This window comes from Bubalus bubalis, chromosome 4 (assembly GCF_019923935.1).
Source record: "Bubalus bubalis isolate 160015118507 breed Murrah chromosome 4, NDDB_SH_1, whole genome shotgun sequence".
In the NCBI taxonomy this organism is placed as follows: domain Eukaryota; kingdom Metazoa; phylum Chordata; class Mammalia; order Artiodactyla; family Bovidae; genus Bubalus; species Bubalus bubalis.
In genome coordinates, this window is record NC_059160.1 from 139,008,745 (window position 1) to 139,036,556 (window position 27,812).

Below are 27,812 nucleotides of genomic sequence, written 5' to 3' on the forward strand. Positions count from 1 at the left end.
TTCCTAATGTTCATAGAAGCATTATTTACAATAGCCAAGATAGGTAGCAACCTAAATGTCCATCAACAGATGAGTGGATAAGGAAGATATGATACATATATACAATGGAATACTAGTTAGCTATAAAAAGAAGGAAATTTTGCCATTTGCAACAACACAGATGGACTTGGAGTGTAATTTGCTTAGTGAAATAAGTTGGACAGTGAAAGACAAATAACTGTATAATATCACTTATGTGTGGAATTTAAAAAATGAAACAGATTCCCAGATAAGGACAAGTTAGGGGTAGAGGATTAAGAGTTACAAACTATGAGGATATATGGTACAGCACAGAGAATATAGCCAATATTTTCCCATAACTATATATGAATTATAACCTTTAAAAATAGTGAATTATTATATTGTACACCTGAAATCGGAGAAGGCAATGGCACCCCACTCCAGTACTCTTGCCTGGAAAATCCATGGACAGAGGAGCCTGGTGGGCTGCAGTCCATGGGGTCACTAAGAGTCGGACACGACTGAGTGACTTCACTTTCCCTTTTCTCTTTCATGCATTGGAGAAGGAAATGGCAACCCACTCCAGTGTTCTTGCCTGGAGAATCCCGGGGACGGCGGAGCCTGGTGGGCTGCCGTCGATGGGGTCGCACAGAGTCGGACACGACTGAAGCGACTTAGCAGCAGCAGCACACCTGAAATGTATACTATACATCAATTAAAAAAAGAGGAAAAAAATAGAACTAGCTTCTGCCCTCAAGGATCTTTTAGTTTAATTGGGAATCAGGTAAAGTAACACATCAGGTTACTTTAAGATTTAAGGTTAAGATTCAGATGTGCCTCCTCTTTTGTGGAAGTCCAGACCAGGGGACCAGGGAGTGGAACTTGAAAGATGAAGGAAAGTTTGCAAAGCAAAAAACAGGCTGGGGGTAGGATGGAACATCATCAGCAATTTGTCTGTGTTTTTGTCATCAACGCAGACAAGACAGGATAATCATGACTATAAAATCTAATAGCTTTAAAAATGTTAATCTCTAATGTTTTCAACAGGCTTGTGAAGAGACTTCTTGAGCTTGAGACTTAATGTACCTTAAAATCCAGTATTTGCCTACCATAAAGCCACATGATGCTAGACCATGAAAGGATATTAAACATCTTAAGTTCCTTTCCAATATTAAAAACCTCTTTTTAAAATGAAAATGGGACTTCCTTGGTGGTCTAGTGGCTAAGAGTCTGTACTTACAGTGCAGGGGGCTAGAGTTCAATTACTGGTCAGGGAACTAGATCCCACATGCTACAACTAAGACCCCTTGCAGCCAAATAAATAAAAATAAATATTAAAAAAAAACCCAAAGTAATTTATCTTTTTATAGAACATGTAGATCAGCAAAAGCTGAGAAAAAAAAATCATCTTTAATCCTGCTTCTAAACTGTCAGGACTGTTTCATAGCTAAATATTTGTAAATGCCTGAGATTATTCTCTTGAGGTAAATGAGGAGTCACTCCAAGATAGGAATTGCAGACTTAAAGAAAATGCCCATTTCAAGGCTTTTCGCTCAAACTGACGAATACAGGAAGACAGCATTTACTTCTGGAAACCTGAGTTCTGGAGTCTCAAGTTTTCTTCAGAGTCCACCTTTACGAACTCTGAGAGATGGCATGTTTCCAACCTTCCTAAGCTTTGGCTTTTTTGGCCAACGGGCAATTTGCCCACAGAGCCAGGTGACCAACGGATTTCATTTGGCGGCAGCTGTGAAGACCGACCCGGGCAGCTGGAGGCGTGAAGAGCTCGCTTCCGGGAGATGGCGGGCATCCTGAGGCGCTAACACGGTGCCCGGCTGAGGCGAGGCGGACAGCAGGTACAGAGATTTGGCCGCCAGTCTCCCCTGGCAGAGAGCACTCCAGTAAGACCCCGAATGTATGTCAAATCAGAGGCCTGCCCCTTAGGCTGAAGTTCCGGGACAAGCAGAGGAGCCTCCTCCACACAAAGTCTGGGTGCCCAGCGGGTGCTTCGCGCTGGACCCAGGGTCAGGGAAACCCTAGTTTGCTCAGGTCCCTGCAGTCTTCTGGGTCTTTGGCATGTGAGCCCCAGTTGATTTTCAAAGCTAGACATTTTGGGGGCTCATCTTTCAGGTGCAGTTCTTAAAGGTTGGGGTACCTTGTGTGGGGTTCGTTCAAATCCTTTGCTCCTCAGAGGTGTTCTGGGTGCTGCTTCCTTCTGACTGAGGGTCTCCTGCCGAATGCGGGATGCGGGGAGGGGAGAGGGGCCTGTGTCCCACCCTTTCCCACCTGCTTCCTGTGGGCTTCTGCTTTGCCTCGTGTGTAGAAGCTGCTCAGTTCTAAGGTTTTTTCCAGCGTAAGTTCTTCCATTTGTATCAGTGTGTGTGTTGTCATCTTAAAGCTGATTTTTTAAAAGGAAGCAGTTAGTCACATATATATTTTTTAACAATGTCTAATACTGCTGCTGCTAAGTCACTTCAGTCGTGTCCGACTCTGTGCGACCCCATAGATGGCAGCCCACCAGGCTCCCCCGTCCCTGGGATTAATATTTCTGTTTTCCTCCTGAATAAGATTAATAATTTTAGGATTCTTTAACTTCCTTTAAATATTTCTTCGCTGGTCTGCTTTGAGTAGCTTTTCCATCTTCTGTGCTATTTTTATCTAGTATTTTAATTCCATTTTGTTTTCCATACAAAAAAGTTATCATCATGTACTTATTTTTTAAAAAGTAAACTTTTTTAAAAAGCAGTTTTAGGTTCATGGCAAAATTGAGTGGAAAGTACTTGGGGTTCTCATATACCTTGTGCCCCCATCCTCATTATTTTTATAGTCGATTCTTGCTTAAATTTACCAATGGGTTTTCTGTTTTTTTGCGTGTGTGTCCATGCATCCCATACCTTCCTTCTGCATTTATTTTCATTAATGTGAAGTGAACCTCAATTCTAATTTCTAGAAATGCAAAATAAATGTATACATACTTTTTCAGGGGTGAAAACTTCTGTTTGTTGGGTCTGTGGACTGACTTACTCATTAGAGTTCCTGTTTTTTTTTTTTTCTTCCCGATATTCTTGGTGAGTGAGGTCATCTTCATGGACATTGTTTCTTTTGAGAGTTCCATGCATGCCTAGGGTGGGAGACGTCCCAGGAGACCTGTTTTCAGTTTGCCTCTGTCCACGTTCAGTAGTACTCATGAGTCCCCAGTTATTTTTGTTGTAAATAGTTTTGGACTTAAAGAAGAGTTGCAAAGATAATACCGGAAGCTCCCATACACCCTTCACCCAACTTCTATTACTGCAGCCCTTAGTGAGCCTATGTTTGGCCTTCAGTAATTTGTTAAACATTTCTAACTAAATTCTTAGGGGCTTCTAAGTGGTGTCACGTGTTTGTCCCAGTTAAAGGCCTGGGTCCTGTTTCTTCCTTGTGGATGTCTGTCTTTCTTCAGATTCTGTGTTGGTTATTGGCTCTGTGACCTCAGTTTTCTGATTTCATAAAAAATTGTTAATTTACAGTTTCTTTAGCTTGTTCCTTGTTTAAGTGTAGGTGTGATGCTTTCCAACACTATGTCTTCAAGTGGAATCAGTTTTGGGGTTAGTTTTTTTCTTCCGTATTTCTGTACTTCTCCAATGATGCGAATTTGAGGACTACACAGGCAGTCAGCATAGTTTTGGTGCTGCTGATGCAGTTAGCTATCGGTTGGTTTCCTGGTGCCACAGACAGTAAAGAATCTGCCTGCAATGCAGGAGACCCAGGTTCGATCCCCGGGTGGGGAAGATCTTCTGGAGAAGGGCATGGCAACCCACTCTAATATTCTGGCCTGGGAAATCCCATGGACGCAGGAGCCTGGTGGTCTACAGTCCATTGAGTCACAAAGAGCCGAAGATGACTGAGCAGCTAATATTTTCACTTTTCACTGGTTGCAATCCTAGGTTAGTAAGCAGAGATTCTTTGGTTTCTGTTTATGGACAGGTAGATGGGTTTTATTTGTTTTTTAAAAAATATATTTATTTTATTTTTGGTTCTGCTTTTGTAGAAAATAGTGATTACTAGTGACTCCATAGGGTGAGGGTGGGTTCCCCTGAAGATAGAAATTTCTCAGTGTTTTCTGTTTCGTAACTTATGTGGAGTGCCTATGCACCTCTATGGCACTTTCCATATGATCTGTCCTACATGTGATTTTCTTCTATTTTATTCTGCTTCTGTTTGTTTTGTGTATTTTAGATTGGATGCACTTTGAACAAAGAGGACATAATTTCTACTTTTGTACACCATGTTAGTGCAGAGGATATTTTTTCATTCAGCAAGTATTTTCTGATCCCCTTCTGGGTGCCAGGATCTAATCTAGGAGCTGGGTGTACAGTAGGGAGCAAGCAGAGCAGTTCCCAACTCTTAAGTATTGTGAGGAGTCAGAGACAGAATAAATATGTGTAATTACCAACTATGGTAAAGAAAAGTATAGGGTGCTCTGAGGCCTAATTTTTGGTGGGAGCTTAGAAGGACTTCTCTGAGGGAAGGAACTTGTTTGATTTTTGGCCACACCATGCAACTTTGGGGATCTTAGTTCCCTGACCAGGGATTGAGCTTGGGCCCTGTGCAGTGAAAGTGTGGCATCCTAGCCACTGGACTGCCGGGGAATTCCCAGGAGAAACTTTTAAATTGAGACTTCATGGTGAAGAGGAGTTAGGTAAACAGTGAGAGGGAACAAACAGCATCACAGACAGAGAAAAGTATATGCTAAAATGTTTTGGTGGCAAAAAGTGTGGTGCATTCACAGAATGGAGCAGTCAGTGAGGCTGGATGGAGTGAGGTGGAGAGTCCCATGAAATGAGCTAAAGGAGTGGTCAGAAGTTGGAAGGTACAGGGTCTTGGAAGAGTTAATATTTCATTGTAGTCTTGGCAGCCATGGAAGGGTTTTGATCTAGTTTACATGAGCAGAAGACTGATTATAAGGGAGAGAGAATGGGAATAAGCAGATAATCTGGGCAGTCCAGGCAAGAGAAGACAGCGGCCAAGACAAGGAATCAAGGAAAGAAGGATTCTACGTACAGTGTGGATGTGGGAGGGGCAGGATGATGTTGTGTTTGGGGAGGGATGATTGGGACAGGGAGGAAAGTACCAACAAATCTTTTCCAGTTGATTTATTCATTTCCTCCTAAACGAGGGAAGAAAATGGTGATGTGAGTCTGTTTTTTTTTTTTTTTTTGGGGGGGGGGTTGATGGGGAGGGGACTTTCATTGAGCAGACACCTGCTTTACAGCTACATAAGTCTGGTTTGTTCCAGCTGCTGTATTCCATCCTATGTTCTGTCTTGGTCTAGTGAGATTTTCCTTCTCAATGGGATTGTTATTTGACTGGGGGTGCATTGAGGATAGGGGAAGGACTATGTTGCTTCTGTCTCCTCTGTCCATGGGATTCTCCAGGCAAGAATACTGGAGTGGGTTACCATTCCCGTTTCAAGGGGATCTTCCCAACCTAGGGATCAAACCTATATGTCTCCTGCACCGGCAGGCGGATTCTTTACCAATAGCGCCACCTGGAAAACCCACATAAAACTTAACACAGTCCTTGGCTTGATGCTAAAAGTCGTTTTTGAAATACATTTCTTTGGAGCACTTTGTTTCTTCAGTTGGACGAGAGAGATTTTACTTTCATTTGGACTTAACCCCTCTTTCAGTTTTCAGTCCATTGGTAAACTATGGTGCACTTGGCATGCTGATGATCAGTTTTTCCTCCGCTCTTTAATTTTAGTCTGCAATAGAATCAAATTGCTGGGCCAGCACACAGCCAAGCACTTTCTCCAAGCCTGGTGTTTGTGAGGTGAGCTACTGAGGAGCACACTGAAACATTTTGCAGATGTGTTTTTTTCTTTAACCTCTGCGGTAAGACATTTTCCTAGCTGTGCTTCAAATTTTTCCCATTCCAGTTTTGAAATTTCCACATGGGGTTTAGCCACTGGGTGAAGAGCCCTCAGATTCTGTGCTCACCATCATGCTGGCTTCAGCTGTGAGACCTTTGATATCTTTCTGTTTTTCTGAGCTTGGGTTTACTGCCCCACTGGCTGGCCTCTGCCTTTATTCTTTCCCAGTATTTTATGGTGGTCACGTATGGGCTTTCCCTTTCAACAGTTCTCTGTCCTCAGGGAAGCACTCTGTCTTGTCTGTTCTGTGGTTTTTGATTTTGACTCTGTTGCTTCCCAGCTGTGACTGTTGCAGTTTGAATCACAGTGCCCCAGAGCATGGACCATTTTTCTTCACTTTTGCCTGTTTCTGTCTTCTGTTCTGACATTGTTTTAGACACAGTTTTTAATTCAGTAGAATTTTTCTCATGATTCTGTTTCTTAGTTGCTGATTCCAGTCTGTGTCTTTAAAATAAAGCCAATTTTGTCAATTTCCTTCTTTCTTTCTCTTTTTCCATTTGGCAATGTGGAGATTGCCATTGCTCTTAACAGCTGCTTTCCAATATGTCATTACTCAGCCTGGGAAGTAATTTTAGAATGTTGTGTGCCCCTGACTGGAACACTGTGTTACCAATGTCCCGAGGGTTGTGCATCTGAAGGTGGGGATGACCTGGACAAGAATCTGTGATATTTACACAATGCCTTGCAGTTCACAAGGGACCTTTAAATCTGTGATCTTGTTTGGTACTCATAATAAGCCTAAGAGGGTGGCAGGGCATTATAATTTCCTGTTTTAAAGTCAAGGAACTTGAAGATCACAAAGTGAAGTGTTTTGCCAATGTTGCCTAGCTAGAAGGTGATGGAACCAGTGCTCTTTAGACTACAGGATCTTGTCTTTTCAATATAATTTATTATTATTATATTTAATATTTGTCTATTTATTTATTTGGCTACCTTGGGTCCCATTTGTGGCATGCGGGATCCTTGGTGCACCATGTGAGGTCTTGCGCTGGGGAAAGCAGACTCTCCATTGTGGCTCCTGGGCCCAGTTGCTCTGCACACATGGGATCTCCATTCCCAAACTAGGGACTGAACTCACATCCCCTGCATTACAAGACAGATTCCTAACCACAGGACCACCAGGAGACTCCCTTCAATATCATTTAAATTTTGGACTGGAATAGATAGGGTTCTTTCCTGGAGAATCCCAGGGATGGGGGAGCCTGGTAGGCTGCTGTCTATGGGGTTGCACAGAGTCGGACACGACTGAAGCGACTTAGCAGCAGCAGCAGCAGACAGGGTAGCTTTCAGGCACAATTGAATATAGGAACTCAAAACATTATTAGGAATGAGTCTTTCTCTCTCTTGGCTCTGCCTTCCTCTGAGTTGACTTTCTCTTTATCCAGGTTCTTCCCTTGGAGGGCCATGTGGCTTCCAGTAGCTCCAGGATGCTGCTGCTGAGTCGCTTCAGTCATATCTGACTCTATGCCACCCCATAGATGGCAGCCCACCAGGCTCCCCCATCCCTGGGATTCTCCAGGCAAGAACACTGGAGTGGGTTGCCATTTCCTTCTCCAATGTAAGTGAAAAGTGAAAGTGAAGTCGCTCAGTCGTGTCCGACTCTTAGCGACCCCATGGACTGCAGCCCACCAGGCTCCTCCATCCATGGGATTTTTCAGGCAAGAGTATTGGAGTGGGGTGCCATTGCTTCGGGTTACATGTGCTTTAATTTGCTTCCTGGGGGTCCCGGAGGCTGCTCTCCAGGCAGAGGCGCTAGGCTGGGCTCTCCTGCAGCGGGCCCCCCACGTCAGCCCTGCAGACACTCGGGAAGGGCTGTGTCTTCCTCCAGGCCGCCTGTGCCCTCCACGAGCTCGTCTAGGTGATCTTCTCGGTGAACGGCCGCGGCCGGAGCAGCTCCATCATGTCGGCCGGCTCCAGTGCCTCCTTCTCCAGCAGGCGCCTGCCTACCTTGTCCACCTGCTCGCGGCAGCGCGTGAGCAGGTCCAGGGTGCTCTCATGCACGGAGCCTATGAGCCGCCACACCTCCTCGTCTATGAGCTGGGCTGTGGCCTTACTGAACGGCTTCTCCACCAGCGCCTCGCCTGGCCGTGGGAGATCAAAGGACACCTGGCCCAGCTTCCAGGCTAATATCTTCCAGTATAAGGGGAAGGAGAACATGCCTCTCCTGAAGAAAAACAGCAGTTTGCTTTGCATTGTCCTTAAATGAGTTCCGTGTTTATTTCTGAGCCAGTTACCGTGGTTAGAGGGGTGTGGTGCTGACTGGTCAGGCCTGAGTCACAGGACCTCCCTTGCTGGTAGAGATGCTATCAAATGGGCTTAAATTATGTGACAGGAGAATGGGAGGGAAGGGGTTCCCCAGAAGAAAACTGAGGTGCTGTTACCAGAATAAAAGTGAATGCATGGGACTTCTCTGGTGGTGCAGTGGTTAAAAGTCTGCCTTGCAATGCAGAGGACATGGGTTTGATTCCTGGTGGGGGAACTAGGATCCCACATGCCTCGGAGCAACTAAGCTTTTGTGCTACAACTGGAGAGTCTGTGCCCCGCAATGAAAGATGCCACACGAGGCAATGAAGATCTCTTGTGCCACAACCAAGACTCAATGAAGCCAAATAAATACATAAATATTTTTTTAAAAAGTGTATACATGCTGAGTGGGCTTCCCTGGTAGCTCAGATGGTAGAGTCCACCTACAATGCAGGAGACCCAGGTTTTATCCCTGGGTCAGGAAGATCCCCTGGAGAAGGGGATGGCTACTCACTCCAGTATTTTTGCCTGGAGGATTCCATGGACAGAGGAGCCTGGCGGGCTACAGTCCATGGGGTTGCAAAGAATCAGACACAACTGAGCTACTAACACACACACACACACAAATGCTGAGTAGACATGACATGAGATGTCCTGTGATATTTTCCATTTGCTCCTCAGATTTTCTCACTGCTCTGCTCTATGTTCCAAGGGTCTAACCTTGTATAAAGTGCACTGATGGACTCCCTTTTCCTCAAGTTTCCAATTATGTTTGGCCAATGGAATGCTCTGGCAGGAGATCAGAGTCAAGGAGAAGAGGTAGGGAAGACTGTTTATTTTGCCAACTCATTCCTGTGAGGCTACCATCTGAAGCTGAAGGTCACAGGTCCTGCCAGGCAATCCTGTTTACTTTGCTTGCTCTGTACCCAGGTTCTGTTAACTGTTTTCCCTGTTTCTTCAATACCCTGGGGTATTGTACTATCTTTTTACTTTCCCTACCCTCTGCTCCCACTTTTGTAAATGGTCCTTTCATTAATCTGTCCACACGTTACTAAATTTGGGTGTGCCACATCTTTCCTGCCAGGGCCCGGTTGACCTCTACAGGCAGGAAAGTAAAAACTTAATCTGTGGCACATGAAAAATGATTTGGACCATTTGGGGTATTGGGTTAGGAGTTGAGAAGGTATAGTGGGCTATGAAAACTATGATCAATGTAGGTATGAAGGATGACCACAGAAAAAAAGGGAGGAGTAGTTTTTTGTGATTTTATTCAAATCAGAGTTGTTAGAAGTTGCTAACAATTTGTGCTGTCTAAAAATGAAGTGAAAAAAAAAATAAAAAAATAAAAATGAAGTGAGCTGCCTTACAGGCAATGAGTTCACCATCATTGATGGTATTCAAATGGACAGCTTGGCTACTGCTGCTAAGTCACTTCAGTCGTGTCTGACTCTGTGCGACCCCATAGACAGCAGCCCACCAGGCTCCCCCGTCCCTGGGATTCTCCAGGCAAGAACACTGGAGTGGGTTGCCGTTTCCTTCTCCAATGCAGGAAAATGAAAAGTGAAAGTGAAGTTGCTCAGTCGTATCCAACCCTCAGCAACCCCATGGACTGCAGCCTTCCAGGCTCCTCCGTCCATGGGATTTTCCAGGCAAGAGTACTGGAGTGGGGTGCCACAGCTCTAGTGACACCCAATTTTCAGGATTTTTTTTCCAAAAGGGAATTCCTTCCTTAGATAGTCAGTGGATTAAATGGTCTTAAGCTGACTTATTGGAAAAGACCCTGATGCTGGGAAAGATTGAGGGCAGAAGGAGAAGGGGGTGACAGAGGATTAGATGGTTGGATGGCATCACCGATTCAATGGACATGAGTTTCAGCAAACTTTGGGAGATAGCAAAGGACAGGGAAGCCTGGCATTTTGTAGTCCACGGGGTTGCAAAGAGTCAGACATGACTTAGCAACTGAACGACAACAAAATGATCTTCAGAGTCCTTGTACAGTTCAATTCATGCAGGAATTGAATTTCCAGAGGAAATTTTCATTTTTCTGTCCTTTGGATACCCACTGCTTTCTCACTGCCTGGCAGACTTTTTGATGTTGAGACCGAGGCTGTGGGTACCCCTGCATTGATCAGTTTGCACTGATCTCCTGGGTCATCCTAGTTCCTAGCATCCCCCAACAGCCTCTGGTGCGAATGTCAGGAATCAGAGGTGGTGAGTTGTGTTTTGTTATTTTGTCAGTTACATGTTAAAGACAATAAAAATCCTCACCCAAGATTTTATCATCACAAACTGGCAAATGTCCCCAAGTGGACGCTTTGGGGAGGTAACTGCTGAGGCTCAATACTAAAGGTACCATGTTGTCACAAAGAAATCAGCTACTACTCCTAGAGAAGTAAGATTACATGGGCATCAGGAATTCACTATATAATGACTATTGGTACTAACTTAAAATCTGACATGATGATCACAATCTCCTTATATGTTTCTGCACTCAAAAATTGAATTAAAAATCTCTTCTAAGGTTTTATAGGTTCAACCAAGACTTTTCTCCTCTAGTTCTATTTTGTTTAGAGGGAATATGATTCCTTAGAGACAAATTCTCCTACCCTGCAGGTTTTTATGAACTGATTATATCAGCTGGGACTGGTTACAAGTGACACACTGATCTGGTCAACTTAGTTTAAAGTGGAGCTTACATCTGAAGCACCAGGCTTGGAAAGGACAGTTTGCAGAGCAGCAGGAATCAGGAATCTTGGAAGGACGCTGCTGCAGGTACAAATCAGTTCTCACTAAATTTCTGGCCATGAGTTGTGATATTACAGGTGTGAAATTCTGGGAAAGGAGTCCTAATGGGCCATTTGAGTCTCAAGCCCATCTTTGGTTAGAGGAGGGCAGGGCACCTTGATTGAAAGTCCTACCAAAACTGTACATGGGGGAAGAGGCAACCTGCCTGGAGGTTGGAAAAATGGAAACTGCTATCCACAAAGCTACTCTTACAGCAACTTGAGAAATTATCACATGAAACAGAGATTGAAACAGGTGTTACAGTAGTTCTGTGATTGTATAGCCAATCCTAGAAAAGTGGATTATGGTTAATGTGGAAAAAGTGCCAACACATAGACATGTATTTAAGAAATATCCACTGAGAGAAATACTATTTCAAAGCATTGTGATTTCATTGTTCCTCTCACTCATGGTCTTAGGATTATCTATGGGACAATTAGCTATTGCCAATACAGTGTGGGTCTAGAGAAGGGTTGACAAACTTTTTTTTTTTTTGTAGTGGGCTACCTCATAAATATTTTAGATTTTGGAGACCATACAGTTTCTATTCAATTCTGCCATTGCAGTATGAAAACAGGCATAATATGAAAGTAAATGGGCATGGCTATCTTCCAAAAAATCTACATTTACAAAAACAAGCAGTGGTGAAATTTGGCCCACAGGTTACACTTTGTGGAGCCTTGGTCTAGACGGATATTTTTATCGACTATGGTAGCTTGGTGGAACCCAGTCAAAGTCAACGACTGCAGGCTCAATGTGAGTGAATAGTTCGTGTTGCAGCTGAGTCCTTAAGCATGTTATGATGAGCTGTGGAAGACATGTCTGGTGCGGAGGAAAACACAAGGGACTTTACATCAGGTGGCCTGAGTTCATATCCTTGCTCAACCGCTCTGTAATTGAGGGCAAGCTACTAGATCTTCCTGAGTCTCCAGCAATGTAATTAGAACCCAACTTGAAGTGAAAGTGAAAGTTGCTCAGTTGTGTCTGACTCTTTGCGACCCCATGGGTGTAGTCCATGGAATTCTCTAGGCCAGAATACTGGAGTGGGTAGCCTTTCACTTCTCCAGGGGATCTTCCCAACCCAGGGATCAAACCCAGGTCTCCCACATTGCGGACAGATTCTTCACCAGCTGAGCTACAAGGGAAGCCCAGAACCTAATTTATTTATTTATGCTTTCCATATGACTTTAGGAAGGGAGGGGAAAGGAAACAGAGTGTTCAGTGAATATAATGTGTCAAACTGCATGCTGAATATTTTTCATTTATTACTTCATCATTTATTTCATGGGTAGAAGGGTAAAGAGGACCTGTTCCCCTTGCTTTCTTTACAATCCTCTTTCCAGCCTGGCTGCCTTAGAGCTGGGCAGCCTCCCTTCTAGAAACTGGGTGGTTCTGAAGTGTATTGACAAGCAGGAGTTCCTGTGGAGGGGCTATCAATCAGGCCCTGGGATAACACTTTAGGAACATGGGGATTTTCAGAAACATGATAATTTTACATGTTTGAAGGACTAAGCACCTTCTGCTGCATGGACCCAGGGGACCGAAATAGAAACAGTAAGGAGCCACAAAAGGCATGAACTGCCTGGCGAAGAGGGGAATTTCCTATTGCTAGACGTATACAAGCAGAGGGGTTCTGGCATGTTGGAGAGGGAATAAGATCTGGAGAGGGCTATAGATCAGGCCCTCCAACTCAGGAATCCTTTCAGGCCTGTGGAAGTTCAGAATAGACAGGTTCGTGCACCAGTCCCCAGCCTTTTGGGCACCAGAGACCAGTTTTGTGGAAGACAATTTTTCCATGGCCAGGGGAGGGAGGATGGTTTCTGGAATGATTTAAATGCATTATATTTATTGTGCACTTTATTTCTATTATTACTATATCAGCTCTACCTCAGATCATCAGGCATTAGATCACATGTTGGGGACTCCTGGATTCTTCTTTGAGCTGTTCCTGAAGATATGTTGCCCTAAATATTAGCAATAGTCTACCCCTAGCTGTGGATAGGCTCTTCTCCATGATTGAAGAGTAATTAACATGCCTTCTCTGGGGAAGGATATTAGTAGATAATATTTATTGAACACTTAGAATGAGCCAGGCACTCATAGATGCACTGCAAACATTCTATCTTCTCAAAGTTGCTTTAAGGGGTAGATGCTCATTGTTATGTCATTTTAGAGATGAACCAACTGAAGTCAAAGGAGGTTATATACAGTTAACTAAGACCACGCGGATAACTCCAGAGCCCACTCTTAATCCCAAAACATTTGAAAATTTAATGAAGACAAATGACTGCTGTTAGCAAAATTAAATAGTAATGTTTAAGGTGCTGGTATCCAGTTTGGGGTTGCCCTCTCGGGGTAGGGAGCTTTCAAGTTTAGTTCCTGCTGTGACTGTTCCTTATCTGCATTATAACCTTGAGTCAAAATGTATGTTGGGTGTTCACTGCAGATTCTGCTTTTCTGGAGGCCATCGAGGAAGTGTCTCATCCTGGTAACTGGGGTAAGAAGGGGAGGAAGGGAATGCACCAGCAGGTTCCAAAGAAGTCCTAAGACATGCATGCAATTGGGTTAAAAAAATGCAAAAATTTATTTAGACAGCTGGGCTTGGGAGAGAATGGTCTTTGTTTGGGGAAACTGCTTAATCAGCCCTCTAGTGTAGAAGGCGAGGGCTGGAAGAATGGTCTGGATGGCAGCATCTGGGAGAGGAGTTCAGGCCCTTTGGACTGATTCTCAAAAGATGTGTTGACCATAGCTGACAGGTAGGTGGCACATACATACAGTCTCTTAACCCCCGCTTCCCCTTCCTGGGAATAAGGCCGCAGCACCCTGGCTTGCTCTGCTAACATCTGACACATGCTGGGCAGAATGTTTGGGACTTTACCATGTAAGGCTGTGCTAGAGATGTTAATTTTAACCCAATTTTCCTTGGATGTGAATGCTGAAAAGCTGAGGAAGGGGTGTCTGACAGTGATTTGCTACAGGCCTGGAAACATTTTAGATATGTGATTCAAGAGAAAAAAATAAAACCACAGAGAACACAGTTGGAGCTTCTATCCTGGAAAGCACAGTCCCCAAACAACCCCAGGCTGCTGCTAGCTCCAGCTCTGCGGTGTGGCCTTGGGCGAGGCGTGTAGGTGTTTCTCTGAGTCTATGTTTCCCATTTGTAAAACAAGGGCAGCTGGACTGAATGATCTCTCAGGTCAACCCCTCATGCTGAAAATTATGTGAGTCCTCCATATTTCTTTCTCGGTATTGAAGTGTTTATTCATTTTAAAAATTCTCTACTAATTTTAGAAGATATTGCAATTCAAGGAGAAGAGTAGTGACATGATACTGGAAAAAAAAATCAATGTATTTTCAGAATTTAAAAAGAAATGTAAATTCTATATGTCTGTGTGTTTCTTGCTCCCTCTTCTGTCCAAACTCTAGTTTACTCTGGGTATTTTCACATTTTGAAGACCATTGTATAAACTTAGTTCCTTACTGTTTGAAATCTGTGCTATTATTATAATTGTTGATATTTCCTGTCTCCTTTTAAAATTGAGGTGAAATTCAAATAACATAAAATTAATCATTTTCAGCTGTATAGCTCATTGGCATTTAGCACATTCATAATGTTTTACAAACAATACCTTTATCTAGTGCCAAAACATTTTCCTTGCCCGCAAATAAAACCCTACATCATGAAGTAGTTACTGTCTATTCCTTCCTCCCCTTAGTCCCTGGAAGCCATCAGTCTGCTCTCTATCTCTATGGATTTGCATTTTATGGATATTTCATATAAATGGAATCATACATTTAACCTTTTGTGACTGACTTCTTTCACTTGGCAAAATGTTTTTGAAGTTCATCAGCGTCATAGCATGTATCAATACTGCGTTCCTTTTTATGGCTGAATACTACTCCTTTTCATTGTATGTATGTACAATGATTTGTCTATCCATTCATTAGCTGATAGATACTTTTTTCTATCTTTTAGCTATTGTGAACAATGCTACTGTGAACATATGTGTACAAGTATTTGAATACCTGTTTTCAATCTTTCTGGGTATATATCTAAGAATGGAAATGCTAGGTAATTCTGTGTTTAACTTTTTGAGAAACTGCCTATTTTCCACCACTGCACCATTTTACATGCCCACCAACAACGTATGAGGGTTCCAATTTCTCTACATTCTCATCATGCTTGTTGCTTTTTATTTTTTTGAGTATAACCATCTTAGTAGATATGAAGTGGTATCTCACTGTGGTTTTGATTCTTACTTTTAGGAGATCACAAGATTCCACCATTGCAACCCAGTGCAGGAAGGAATAGATACCAGGCAAGTCCTTTGGCAAAATTAATTTGAATCATCAATCTGTTCTGTATCCCTGGCCACTTAGTTTCATGCCTATCTCAATCTTATTCCTAGGGTACAACTCTGTGGCTTTCTGTGAAAATGTCTTTTACTGACCCTTTGTTTGTCCTTAACAGAAAATACTTTAAAAGTCATATGCAGAAGAGGGTATGAAAGCCAAGAGTCAAGGAGGGAAATGTTTTGGTTTTGGCGAACATTCACTGAAATATACTGAATTCTTTTCTCTGGGGTACATTCTAGGTGAGATGTTTAATTACTCCTGGTTCTATGTGGAATTGAGAGTTGAGAGCATTTTCTTGGACAGACATCTTCTGGAGATACAACTGTTTCAAACATTTGGTCCTTACAGGGATACTGGGAGCTTTTTTTTTTTTTTCAAATAATTAAAAAAAATTCGTGTATTTATTTGTTCTTGCCTATGCTGGATATTCACTGCTTTGTGGGGTCTTTTCTACTTGTGTTGAGAGGGGGCTACCCTCCAGTTGTGGTGCTTGGACCTCTCATTGTGGTGGCCTCTTTTGTTTTTTTTCCTTAATTTTAATTTTGTGTAACATTAAAAGCATTTTGTTTTGCAGTATAGCTGATTAACAATGTGGTGGTTTAAGGTGAACAGTGAAGGAACTCAACCGCACATATGCATGTATCCATTTCCCCCCAAACTCCCTTCCATACAGGATGGCACATAATATTGAGCAGAGTTCCATGGGCTATACAGTAGGTCTTTGTTGATTATCCATTTTAAATATAGCAGTGTGTACATGGGAAAGACTAGAGATCTCTTCAAAAAAATTAGAGATACCAAGAGGATATTTCATGCAGAGATGGGCACAATAAAGGACAGAAATGGTATGGACCTAACAGAAGCAGAAGATATTAAGAAGAGGTGGCAAGAATACACAGAAGAACTATATAAAAATAATCTTCACGACCCAGATAACCATGATGGTGTGATCACTTACCTAGAGCCAGACATCCTGGAATTTGAAGTCAAGTGAGCCTTAGGAAGCATCACTACGAACAAAGCTAGCAGAGGTGATGGAATTCCAGTTGAGCTATTTCAAATCCTAGAAGATGATGGTGTGAAAGTGCTGTACTCCATATGCCAGCAAATTTGGAAAACTCATCAGTGGCCACAAGACTGGAAAAAGTCAGTTTTCATTCCAATCCCAAAGAAAGGCAATGCCAAAGAATGTTCAAACTACTGCACAATTTCACTCATCTTACACACTAGCAAAGTAATGCTTAAAATTCCCCAAGCCAGGCTTCAACAGTACCTGAACCATGAACTTCCAGATGTTCCAGCTGGATTTAGAAAAGCCAGAGAAACCAGAGATCAAATTGCCAACACTTGCTGGATCATCGAAAAAGCAAGACAGTTCCATAGAAACATCTGCTTTATTGACTATGCCAAAGCCTTTGACTGTGTGGATCACAACAAACTGTGGAAAATTCTTAAAGAGATGGGACTACCAGACCACTTGACCTGCCTCCTGAGAAATCTGTATGCAGGTCAAGAAGCAACAGTTAGAACTGGACACGGAACAACAGATTGGTTCCAAATTGGGAAAGGAGTACGTCAAGGCTGTATATTGTCATCCTGTTTATTTAACATATATGTAGAGTACATCATGTGAAATACTGGGCTGGATGAAGCACAAGCTGGAATCAAGATTGCTGGGAGAAATATCAATAGTCTCAGATATGCAGAGGACAAAACCTTTACGACAGAAAGTGAAGAAGAACTAAAGAGCCTCTTGTTGAAAGTGAAAGAGGAGAGAAAAAGTTGGCTTAAAACTCAACATTCAGAAAACTAAGATCATGGCATTTGGTCCATCAGTACATGGCGAATAGATGGGGAAACAATGGAAACAGTGACAGACTTTATTTTTGCGGGCTCCAAAATCGCAGCAGATGGTGATTGCAGCCATGAAATTAAAAGATGCTTGCTCCTTGGAAGAAAAGCTGTGACCGACCTAGACAGCATATTAAAAAGCAGAGACATTACTTTGCCAACAAAGATCCATCTAGTCACAGCTATGGTTTTTCCAGTAGTTATGTATAGATGTGAGAATTGGACTATAAAGAAAGCTGAGTGCTGAAGAATTGATGCTTTTGAACTGTGGTGTTGGAAAAGACTCTTGAGAGTTCCTTGGACTGCAAGGAGATCCAATCAGTCAATCCTAAAGGAAATCAGTCCGGAATATTCGTTTGTGACTGATGCTGAAGCTGAAACTCCAATACTTTGGCCACCTGACTCGAACAACTGACTCATTTGAAAAGACCCTGATGCTGGGAAAGATTGAAGGTGAGAGGAGAAGGGGATGACAGAGGATAAGATGGTTGGATGGCATGACTGACTCAATGGACATAATGAGTTTGAATAAGCTCTGGGAGTTGGTGATGGACAGGGAAGCCTGGCATTCTGCAGTCCATGGGGTCGCAAAGAGTTGAACATGATTGAGCAACTGAACTGAACTGTGTACACGACCTTCCAAAAATCCCTAACTATTCCTTCCCTCTGGCAAACACAGGTCATTTTCTAAGTCTGTAAGTCTCTTTCTGTTTTGTAAGTAGGTTCGTTTGTATCATTTCTTTTCAGATTCCGTATATAAGGGATGTTATATATTTCTCCTTCTCTGTCTGACTTACTTCACTCAGTATATTGCTCTCTAGGTCCCTCTATGTTGCTGCAAATGGCATTATTTCACTTTTTAAATGGCTGGGTAATATGCCATTGTATATATGTACATCTTCCTTATCCATTCCTCTGTCAATGAACATTTAGGTTGTTTCCATGTCTTGGCTCTTGTAAACAGTGTGGCAATGAACATTGAGGGGCATGTATCTTTTCGTACCATGTTTTTCGCTGGACATATGCCCAGGAGTGGGATTGCAGGGTCATATGGTAGCTCTATTTTTAGTTTTTTAAGGAACCTCCATACTGTTCTCCATGAACTATAAACTGGCTATACCAGTTTACATTCGTGTGGTGGCCTCTCTTGTTTTGGAGCATGGGGTTGCAGGCTTCAGTAGTTATGATGTGTGGGCTCAGTAGTTGTGGCTCGCAGGCTCCAGAGCACAGGCTCAATAGTTTTGGTGCATGGGCTTTGTTCCTTCACTGCATGTGGGATCTTCCCAGATCAGGGATCGAACATGTTTCTTCGACACTGGCAGGCAATTCTTTACTGCTGAGCCACTAGAGAAGCCTTGAAGATACTTTTGGTACTTCTTTCAAAGGGTATTCTCTATGCTTATCAACCCAAGAAGTGCTGATTCTGCAGAGGATGCCTTTGAACTTCTAACTGTAGTAGTTCCATCTTAAGGGAACTGTACTCAGTGGTTCATCAGCCTAGAGAGAAGGGTAAACACCTTCCCCTTCTGAATTCCAGATTTACATGTGGCATAATCAGTGAGGTCTGGCAGGCTGGCAGATGGCTAATGTTAGCAGGGATTAGTTCTTCCCCACTGCCATCTGAGTGACCTTTCATATCAGGAATTTCTTCTCTTTTCTCACACATCATTCTTCTTGCCGGTCAGTCAAGTCCAAGGTCAATATTTTTTATGGACACTCCACTTTGAAAAAATTGATGAGAGGAGGCTTCTCTAGTTTCTGTGGTAAATGAGATTTACCTACTCTCTACTACAAAATGAAGCATTGAGTTAAAGCTTACTTAAAAATTGGAAATAAGACAAAAAGATGGATAGTATGTCATTGTAGCATCATCTAGGGACATAGTTTAGCAGATCCACTCAAGGAGTATTTAGGCAAAAAAATATACTCTGTTCATCCTAACCATTATTATTCATTGAAGTCTCATATTAACATGTAGATTTGGCAAATAATGTCTGTCCAATAGAAAAGATAGCCACAAAGATTATTACTTTTTGCTCTTCTAGGTCATTAGCCAGTTTTGTATTTAACCTAGTGATCTTGTTGTAATGTTCCAAATACTTATGAAAATCTAGATCCTGAAAATGCTCTTTGAGTGAGCTTTACCATCTTAATGGTTCCCTAATTAATTAACAAATTGAATAACCTCTTTGACACACATTCATCTGATATTTGGATGAGAATCATGTTTTTAGTTTTTTGAAAATTATGTTTTGACAAGTGTTTCAGATGATTTTACTGGAAATCCAGGGGAGGATGGAATTGGGTCAAAGCTAGCTTCAGTAGGGACTTCCTGGTGGTTCAGTGGTTAAGACCCCACGCTTTCAGTGCAGGGGATGTAAGTTTGATTCCTGGTCAGGGCAAAGTAAAAAAAGCTAGCGTCAGTAAGGTGATTATGTCCCATGAAGACTGCCATTATGGCTTTCCCAGACAAGATGATCGCAGATCCATTTGCTGTGTCTAGCTGAGCAATGCAGATTTTGGGGGTTGGGGGGAGGCATCTGACTCCTTTCACTTTAAGACTATGTTTTAGGGTATTTTCAAAGCCTTTCCTTCCATTGTGTAGGTGCATGTGTGTGTGCTCAATCGTGTCCAACTCTTTGTGACCCCATGGATTGTGGCTTACCAGGCTCCTCTCTGTCCATGGGATTTTTCAAGCAAGAATACTGGAATGGGTTGCCATTTCCTTCTCCAGGGGATCTTCCCAACCCAGGGATCAAACCTGCGTCTCCTTATCTCCTGTATTAGCAGGCGAATTCTTTACCACTGAGCCACCTGGAAAGCCCCGGCCTTTCATTGCCAATGTTAATTCTGCCCAACATTTAGACTTCTGCTTCTGGCTTCTTTGTGCTCTTCCAGCACTTCAGTATTCTTTCTATTCCCAACCTAGATAGACAATTGGCAAGCCCTTTCTCTCCCAACTTCTTTTAATCTTCCTCTCTTGAGTGTGAGACTTCTATACTTAGGAGTTCTAAAAGCTAGATTTTCAAGCCACTCAGTACTTGTTGACACTCCTTTCTCCTCCTGTGTCTGTGAGGCACACATGTGATCTGGCTGGAGAAGAAACACTAGGGAAGAATTTTTTTTAATGAGAGCAACTTGTGAGTTCCAAAGTAAAAACTTGGCTTCAGACTGAATTAAGTTTTTTCTCGTCTTTGGGAATGAGTGATCCTGTGTGCTCAATGATATCACTGCTGCGCTTGCTGTCATCAGTTCCTTAGGCTATTTAATCTCTTGGTCACTCATCAGCAGCTTGGGCTGTTCTATTTTTCCTTTGATGTGTGTATCTTCCCACAGTTCAAACCAGGATTTTCTGGACTCATTTTGATATTCCTTCCTCTTTTCCCACCCCTGAGAATCTTATTCCTCTTTCTTTTAGTTCAGAGTTAATTTGTGTTTCATCTTCTCTATGCTTTTTGGGTGGAATGAGCTCTTGAGAGCCAGATTATCCTGTCTTGATTTAGGCTGAGGAAAGATACATTTCATTTGGAGGGCTTCTTTCTTGCCTTTCTATTCTTCTCTATTCTCGTAATGTCTTCCCTGAGGCATCTCATTTCTCTCAGCTTCTGGGATTTCAGGGGAGGCCAGGGCTGAACAGCTCTATACTCAGAGTTTCTGTCTGTCCCAGGTCAGCTCAGCTTTCCCCTCCAGCCATATAACCACATTGATGGCACTCTGGGAGAACACCAAAGTCCTCAGTTGTCCATCTTGGGGTCAAAGGTATCAGAAGGTCTGCTCTGCCCAGGCTTGTTAGAGTCTGAAGGAAGCTGTGACCTCACCTCTGTTTCTCAGGTTATCAGAATTTTGGTAATGGGCTTCTCAGCCTCAGATGGTAAAGAATCTGCCTGCAATGCAGGAGACCTGAGTTCAATCCTTGGGTTAGGAAAATCTCCTGGAGAAGGGAATGGCAGCCCACTCCAGTATTCTTGCCTGGAGAATCCCATGGACAGAGGAGTCTGGTGGGCTACAGTCCATGGAGTCGCAAAGAGTCGGACACGACTAAGTGACTAACACTTTCACTTTATCAGGGGGAGCAGGACACTGTCTTTACGCCTCCCCAGAAGCGCTTTTTATATTCTGCCATGGGATGTGTTTCTGTAAGCTTTATAGATCCCCCACAATGCCTAGAATAGTTGCAAAAAGATGTTGCTCAATCTGTGTTTGATGAATAAATGAATGAATCAAATTAGTCGGATTTATTTTGGCACTTGAGTTCCGCTTTAGTTTGAGCCCAGATTGGTTCACGTATAGCATTTCCATAGATCTAGCTTTGCAGCCTTCATTATTGAAAATGGTATTGTAATAGTAATTTAAGAAATTTCATAAAAAATATAGATGCTGATATAAATATAGAGGCCTATATAATTAAAAGCTGGGGCCTTCTGTTTTTAACATTTTGCAAAACCCAATTTCTATCTATTTTGAGAAAAGGCCAGACGTGGAAGGTCTGTTAGGCTCATGTCAGACCAGGACAGTACTAATAACTTAGCCACTGTTTGTGGTTGAACTGGTAGAAGGAGGTCAGCTGTGGAGTTTTGATGTTGCATCCCTGACTGAAGACTAATTAATGTTATTAAGTGGTTAGATTACTTAATACAAAAGAAGAATAGAATCTTCCTTACATAGACTGACTGCACATTGAGAGTCAGTTTCTTTCTGTATGCAGACTGAAGAAAGATTATTTTAATTTTTAAGACTTCTTTCTTGCCTTTCTACTCCTTATTCTGTTCTCAAGCTGTTGTTGACAGGATCTAGGTTTTCCCAAATGGGACAACTTGAAACACAAATGAACTCATGCTCAAATGAAATATATGAGAAAAGAGAACAGCTCTCAAATGTATTTTGGTGATTAGCCATCAAGCCAGGAGAGAAAGGGCAGCAGTTGGCTGGAAATCATCCGTATGAAATCTGCATTCATTTAGCATCCTTCTTTATCCATATGTCACTTTCCTGTTTTAATCGAAAAAGTAAAACAAGTAAACACTTTTAAGCATGCATTTTTTTGAGGGGGAAAAGATTTAGTCTTAAGATTATGCACAGTATTCATACAAGAGAATTTTGAAATATTTTAGAAGCAAATGAAATTAGATAGTTGCAAATCCTTTACAGACTGAAGTGATGTGTACAAATAAATAAAAGGAAGAGAGGTTTCTCTAGTCATCTTTGGGAGATAAAAAGAGTACATTTAGAGGGACTGAATGAATAACATTTTTATGAGAGGTTTATGAAACACTGCAGCTTTTAATTTGGATGCTGATGTACTTGGAAAAGAGAAAAGATGTCATCAAGAGATGGAACAAAATATGACTCATTATTTTTTGTCTTTTTTTTTAGTTTAAATAAATTGAATAAAAAACTTTATTCTGAAAAACTGTGACTCATAGTGTGCTAAAGAGCCTTCAGAGGTTATTTTGTCCAGTCTCTATTTTATACAAAGAAAATTGGTGCTTAGAGACATTAAGTAACTTGCCCAATGTCACCCAGTAACTTAATGGCACATCCTGGGGTTGAATCTAGTCTCCTCTTAAATAAACCAATATTCCAGTAGTGTTATGACTCCCCAGCCCCCATTTACCTAATGTGGTAAAGGTTTGGGAGAATCCAAAATGCTCCAATTGAAGACACAGAGAATTGCAGAATAATTTGCAATCCCCTGACCTTGCTTTGCAATTGCGGAGAGTGCAGCTCATTTTATTTAAAATATGCTAGTCTCTAATGGATAGTTTTATGGCAGACTTATATTTTAAAATTTTTGTGTTATACCTTTGGAAAGGAGGGAAAGTTCCCAAGGTCAACGCAGTTTCCTTGGATAGGCTTTGGCTGTAATTAAAATTTTCAGACTCTATTCTGCATTAAGATCCATGTGAAACCAGGGCGCTTTAGCTTCATTATCCCACTATTTTGGCAGTTAAAAATTTAAACATTTATTTGATTATCCTGGCACATATCTCTGTGAACATATATCTAGTTGACAAACATTATTGGATTTAGTTCTTTCTGAAAGTTTTTTTAAGCTCTTTGCTTTTTTTTATTTTATAAAGCTTTGTTTGTGTCTCCTGAAGATTTACCAATTTTTGCTGACCATTTGTTGCCTAACTTTTTTTCTTCTATCCTTTTGGCTAAATGAATAGATTTTATTCTAGATAGTCCTCTGACCCTTTTCAGACTTTGCTATTTGATTTTGAATGGGCAGAGATTTTCTCTATGTATTAATTCACTTTTAATTGTGGTAAAACAGAGACAAAATTTAACATTTTACCTATTTTTAAGTGTACAATTCAGTGGCATTAAGTACATTCACAGTTTATGCAATGTTGTGTAGCTTGTAATGGTTAATCATCTTCAGAACTTTTTCATCATCCCACACAGAAATTCTGTGCCCATTAAATAACAATTTCCCATTCTTCTCTCCCCTCAGTCCTTGGTAACTTCTATTTTACTTTCTGGATCCATGAATTTGACTAGTCTAGGCACCTCATCTCAGTGGAGTCATACAATATTTGTCCTTTTGTGGTTGGCTTATTTCTCTTAACACAATTCTTTTTTTCTTTTAAAATTAATTTTATTGGAGTATAGTTGCTTTACAATGTTGTTAGTTTCTGCTGTGCAGCACAATGAATCAGCCATTCATGTACATGCATCCCCTCCATTTTGGACTTCTTTCCCATTCAGGTCACCACAGTGAATTAAGTAGAGTTCCCTGTGCTATACAATGTGTTCTCATTAGTTGTCTATTCTCTATTAGTTTATACATAATATCAATAGTGTGTATCTGTCAGTCCTAATCTCCCCTTTCCTTCTTGGTATCCATATATTTGTTCTCTACATTGGTGTCTTTATTTCTGCCAGCACAATGTCTTTTATTAAACTATTGTTGATTTACAATATTGTGTTAGTTTAGGTATATAGCTTCAGATTATTTTTCTTTTACAGGTTATTACAAAATATTGAATATAGTTCCCTGTGTGATACAGTGAATCCTTGTTCATCTATTTTATATAGTAGTTTGTATCTGTTAATCCCATACGCCTACTTTATTCTCCCCCACTTCTCACTTTCCTTGTCCGTAACCGAAAGTTTGTTTTATATGTCTATAAGTCTCTTTCGGTTTAGCATGATATTTTTAAGGTTCATGTGTATTGTAGCCTATTTCAGAATTTTATTCTTTTTGTTAAGGCTACTTAGTACTTTATTTTGTGTGTATGTGTATATGCTGCTGCTAAGTCACGTCAGTCATGTCTGACTCTGTGCGACCCCATAGACAGCAGCCCACCAGGCTCCCCCATCCCTGGGATTCTCCAGGCAAGAACACTGGAGTGGGTTGCCATTTCCTTCTCCAATGCATGAAAGGGAAAAGTGAAAGTGAAGTCGCTTAGTCGTGTCTGACTCTTAGCGACCCCATGGACTGCAGCCTACCAGGCTCCTCCATCCATGGGATTTTCCAGGCAAGAGTACTGGAGTGGGGTGCCATTGCCTTCTCTGGTATGTGTATATATTTGTCTATATATCCCCAGGTGGTGCCATGGTAAAGAATCCACCTGCCAATGCAGGAGACACAGGAGTAGAGGGTTTGATCCCTGGGCCGGGCAGATCTCCAGAAGTAGGGAATGGCAACCACTCCAGTATTCTTGCCTGAAAAATTCCATGGACAGTGGAGCCTGGTGGGCTACAGTCCATGGAGTCACAGAGAGTCGGACACAACTCAGCAAGTGAGCACACCCAGGAACATTGGCTACAGGTGTCTCTTTGAGTCCCAGCTTTTGATTCTTTTGTGTATATACCTAGAAGTGAAATTGTTGGGTCATATGATAATTCTGTTTTAACTTTTTGAGTTAAACACCAAACTGTTTTCCACCACTGCACTATTTTATATTCCTAACAGCAGTAAACAGGTATTCCAATTTCTCCATATCCTCACCTACACTTGTTATTTTCCTTTCCTTTTTTTTTTTTTTTTTTTGATAAATAGCCATCCTAATGGGCATGGAATGGTATCTCATTGTGGTTTTAATATGTGTTTCCCTATAGTGATGTTCAGATCTTTTCATGTGTTTGTTGGCCATTTTATATCTTTTTTGGAGAAGTGTTCCCTCCAGTCCTTTGCCCATTGTTCTGTATCAGGTTGCTTATATTTTTGTTGTTGAGTTATAGGAGTTCTTCAAGCATGCTTGATAGTAATCCCTTATCAGATGTAATTATTTACAAATATTTTCTCATTCTACGGGCTGTCCTTTCACTCTCTTGATAGTGTCCTTTGTACAAAAGTTTTTAATTTGGCTGAAGTCCAGTTTGTTTTTTATTTTGTTGTCTGTGTGAGGCTTGCAGCGTGTTGAGCATCAGGTAGGCTGGCAACTGGGTTTCAGCTGTGAGGTCAGGTGTGCAAGAATGGCGGTGCCTGGGTCTCCACAACTGTGATCATCAGCCACAGATACTCTGGGTTCCACCTCGCCCAGGGAGCACCTCTTACCAACCCTGTAGAGACGGCTGCTTAAAACCTGGCAGAGGACAAACAGGCCCTTCTCAGATCGATAACCCAACGGTACCACCGTGCAGACCAGAAGTCACATGCCATAAAGCTGACAAGAACTGTCAGTGTGGGTCTGGCTGAGTGTAAGCCAGTGCTGGAGAGGCAACTGAAGCACTGTGGCTGGGACCTGCATCTTAATCCTGGCTGGGCTATTTACTAGCTGTGTGATTATTCAATTCTCTGTGCCTTTTTTATCATAGGTAATATGGAAATAGGTTTGCCAAAATTCGTGAGTTCATCCACATTAAGTGGTTGGAGTAGTGCTTGAAGCACTGCTCCACATTGTCTTTCTGTGTTTATCAACTCTGCTTGCTTTCCCTTGGATTTATTCTCAGGTACATCTCCAAGTGGTGATGAGATGACGCCCCTACTCTGCCCCTGCAGCTGCTGGCTAGCATAATCGTTAAAGACTCTCAGAGTCTCCCCGTCTCTAGTTTAAAGGTGGGATACTGACTGGTCCTATTGGTTATGTGCCTGCCTCTTAGACCAGTCCCCATAATGAATGTGACAACTTGCCAGTTTTGGGTTGCATGCTCCTTCCTGTGACCCCCCACATAAAGAAGAGATATATGTATACAAATGTATAGATGCCTGCACTTTCCATTCATGACTAAAAAGATGCATTTAAAAATTTGAGAGGGAGTGTTATTCCCTAGTCTGCTTATTAATTTAAAAAAGTCCATTTATTTGACTGCAACTGGTCCTAGTTACAGCTTGAGGGTGGGATCTTCAATCTTTGTTTGTGGCGTGCAAACTCTTAGTTGTGTCCTGTGGGGTTTAGTTCCTGGACCAGGGATTGAACTCAGGCCCCCTGCATTGTGAGCATGGAGTCTTAACCACTTACCACCAGCTTATTAATTTACAGGTTGTTTAGACTACCTTAACTTCACCCATTAGTCTTCAATTCTATTGGAGATGTTTTATATAAAATTAATAGTGGTCATTAGGCATTGTTTTAGGTGCCAGCATAGTGACATTAAGGCTTCCCAGGTAGCGTGAGTGGTAAATAACCCACCTGCCAATGCAGGAGATGCAAGAGACTTGGGTTCGATTCCTGGGTCAGGAAGATCCCCTGGAGGAGGGCATGGCAATATACTCCGGTATTCTTACCTGGAGAATCCCATGGACAGAGGAGCCTGCTGCCTACAGTCCACGGGGTCTCAAAGAGTCGCACTTGACTGAAACAACTTAGCCTGCACACATAGTGAATTAAAATGAAGGCTGCGTATGAGCTCTACCAGCCCAGCTTCTAAATTTAAGAGCTGAGGCTAGGTCAACTTCTGGATGGCTTTCTCAGGTCACTGGACTCACTCATTCATTGGGATCCCACTGCCCCGCACTTGTTAGGGTGTAATCTGACAGAAGAGTGTAGTAGGTAATTTCATGAGATCTGTGTTTTGACTCTCCATTGTCATACAAAATGTGTGATTTCTTATTTTGTCACAAAGCAAATACGACTATGATTGGTTTTGCATTTGATGTAGCTTTTCTAGTGTATTATATTTCACATTGAATCATGTTTGGGACAGTTAGAAAAATCAAAATGGCTTTAGAAGTTTTATTCTGACTATAAAAATGATAAAGGCTCACTGTAAACAATTCAAGAAGTATGGGAAAGTATAAAGAAGAAAGAAAAATGGCCTCCAAATCTGTCACCCAGAGATAAATACTGTTAACATTTTGACAAATATCCTTCTGGATATCCTTCTGGGCATTTCTCTGTGCATATATATTGTTACCTGTCTAAAAATGCAAGAATGAAGGCTGCATTTCCTCCAGCGCCTTCCGGAGCCCTTTGAAACGCTGGTATGATATATTGAACATTTTCTATACGGACTCCTTAAAACAATGAAAAACAGTGTTTGTCTACATATTTATCGATCTGTATATTTTTTTCCTGTAGAAGCTACTGGGCTTCTTACAGAAGGACTGGCATATCAGTCTGATTTTCTAATTCCTTAATTTCTGCTTTTTTTCCTATTGTAAGTCCTTCTTGTTTTCCTTGGGCTTTTGTTGTTCTTTTTCTAACTTCTGAGTCATACATTATGGCAACCTAAGTTGAGTCCTGTTTTCTGACCCTCCTTTAACCACCAGAGGAAA

The 27,812-nt window shown here is 41.8% G+C and overlaps 1 long non-coding RNA gene across 2 annotated transcripts in view; it reads left to right on the top strand.

The window, feature by feature from the left end:
• Positions 1-980: 980 nt before the first annotated feature.
• LOC123333430 overlaps positions 981-27,812 on the top strand; it is a 102,030-nt gene continuing 75,198 nt past the window's right edge. For both annotated transcript variants that reach the window (XR_006550803.2, XR_006550804.2), the window contains exon 1: positions 981-1,856. This is a non-coding gene — a long non-coding RNA (uncharacterized LOC123333430). The remainder of the gene's footprint in view (positions 1,857-27,812) is intronic.